This window comes from Artibeus jamaicensis, unplaced genomic scaffold (genome assembly GCF_021234435.1).
Source record: "Artibeus jamaicensis isolate MK-2021 breed Jamaican fruit bat unplaced genomic scaffold, CSHL_Jam_final contig_233, whole genome shotgun sequence".
Classification (NCBI taxonomy): Eukaryota; Metazoa; Chordata; class Mammalia; order Chiroptera; family Phyllostomidae; genus Artibeus; species Artibeus jamaicensis.
In genome coordinates, this window is record NW_026521486.1 from 35,653,726 (window position 1) to 35,656,554 (window position 2,829).

Below are 2,829 nucleotides of genomic sequence, written 5' to 3' on the forward strand. Positions count from 1 at the left end.
TCTATTTTATCAATAAAGATGAGTGATTAAAATTTGTGTGCTCTCCAGATTAATTTGAAAACAGTATTTACTTACACTTATTTTTAGGACTGTTCTCTCTGCTTACCACAAAGCTGATACTCAGCCACAGCTTCTGTCTCTATTTGAGGAATTGGTCAGCAACTTGTTACTGATCCTGAAAGCCTCTTTATTTTCTGTGGTGCGTTTAAGAGTGTGTACCACCGCTCTCTGCCCCAAAAGCATATTCAGGTCCTAACCTTCCCTAGTAACGTGACCATATTTGCGAATAAAGTCTTTGCAGAATTGGAAGGACCTTGCGATTATATCATCCAGATTTGGGATGGGCCTTAAACCCAATGATTTATGTCCTTGTAAGAGATCTGAAACAGAGGGACACAAGGAGAAAGCCATGAAGAGAAGCAGAGAGTTGGGCAAGTCAGGGAACCCCAAGGATTACAAGGTGCCACCAGAGGCTAGGAGAGCGGCAGGGAGTGAAATCTCCCTCAGACTCCCCAGAAGAGACCGACCCTGATTGATTTCAGACCTCTGGCCTTCTCAACTTTTCAGAACTGAGAGAATAAACTTCTGGAAGCTGCCCAGCCAGTGAGAATATACAGCAGCCCTAGGAAACAAACACATCTATCATGTGTCCTCTACCCACTTCAGTTTTCATCTCAATGTAGGGAATCTAATTCTAAAAAATCAATTACATACAACCTCAAAGATGAAATGCTTTCTGCTCAAACAATGCTTGCAATATCAACATTTTTGATATTTATTATCAAGGTGACTTCCCAAATTCTGTATTTCTAAACAGCCTCAATGATGATGTAGTATCATAAATCCAGAACTTAATTTTTGGTGACCACTTTTTTTTTTACTGTCAATAATAATTTCTAGGCCAAGATGGAGGTGTAGGTGGAACCACCTTGCTTCCGTGCACAACCAAATCTAAGAACAACTATTTTTAACAACAAAAAACACAACCAAGCCACACAGAAAATTGACAATACGGAGTCCAAAGACAACAAAATGCTCAGCTAAACCGGTAAGAGGAGCGAAGCCAGCAGTGGAGCAGGTTGGCAAAAAAAAAAAATCCCCGAACGGGTGGTGCGCAAGCAGCTGAAGACACGGATTGCTGGCTAGCTACAGGAGCGCACAGGGAAGAGGCGCGGCTGGCTGTCTGCGGTGGTCGGTCGCGCATCTGCGTGCGGATAAACCAGTGAAGATGGGAGCAGGCGCGGGGCAGCAGGCTCGCACAATTCCGATCGGATAAACAGGCCGGGGCAAATGGTGGGACTGGATGTACTGGGCTAGCGGAGAGGACCGCCATTGCTCCCTCTCTGACCACGCTCCCACACACACAGCGTCACAAACCAGACCTGAGTGGCCCCATCCTGGTAAACAACTAAGGCTTCGCTCCACTTACTTAACGGCGCGAACAGACCAAAAATGGCTCAAGAACAACTCAGAGCCCCAGAGCCGATCAATCTAAGCGATGAAGAAATAGCCAATCTTTCAGATGCACAGTTCAAAACACTGGTTATCAGGATCCTCACAGAACTGGTTGATTTTAGTCACAAATTAGAGAAACATATGGAAGCTAAACTAATTGAAATGAATGGTAATGCAAAGGAAACCAATAGTAATGGAAAGGAGATTGGGACTCAAATCAATGGAGTGGACCAGAAGGAAGAAAAAAATGATCAAACAGAAAAGAATGAAGAAACAAGAATTCAAAAAAATGAGGAGAAGCTTAGGAACCTCCAGGACATCTTTAAACGCTCCAACATTCGAATTATAGGGGTACCAGAAGGGGAAGAGTCACGAGTGGAAACCTTATTTGAACAAATAATAAAAGAGAACTTCCCCATTCTGGCAGAGGAAATAGACTTCCAGGAAATCCAGGAAGCTCAGAAAGTCCCAAAGAAGTTGGACCCAAGAAGAAACACACCAAGGCACATCATCATTACATTAGCCAAGATTAAAATGAAGGAGAGAATCCTAGAAGCAGCAAGAGATAAGGGGACAGTCACCTACAAAGGAGTTCCCATCAGACTGCCAGCTGATTTCTCAAAAGAGACCTTACAGGCAAGAAGGGGCTGGAAAGAGGTATTCCAAGTCATGAAAACCAAAGACCTACAACCAAGATTGCTGTATCCAGCAAAGTTTTCATTTAGAATGGAAGGACAGATAAAGTGCTTCTCAGATAAGACCAAATTCAAGGAGTTCATCATCACCAAGCCCTTATTATATGAAATGTTAAAGGGACTTACCTAAGAAAAAGAAGATAAAAAAGATCAACAGTGAAAGGACAACAAACTCACAGTTAGTAAAAAACCACACCTAAAACAAAAGCAAACTAAGAGGACAGCTAGATCAAGAGCAGAACCATAGAAATGAAGATCACATGGAGGGTTAGCAACAGGGGAGTGGGAGGAGGAGAAGGGGGGAGAAGGTACAGAAAATAAGTAGCATAGACAGTAGATAGAAAAAATAGGGGGGAGGGTAAGAATAGTAGGGGAAATACAGAATCTAAAGAATTTGAGACACGTGTTCATGAACTGAAGGGGGAAATGGTGGGGGAGGGGTATGCAGGGTGGAGGGGAATGGAGGGGGGAATAGAACAAATGTAATGGCATAATCAATAAAAAAGTTTAAAAAAAATAATAATTTCTAATTGAAATTTAAAGGGACATTCTCTTTTTACCTCACTGGCTGCTCCTCAAATTCTCTTGTTCCTTTTTCCCTCCAACTTAACATCAGAGAGCCCCAGGACTCAGTTCTTATTCCTACTATATATCTATACTCCCTTCGTGATCTAGAACC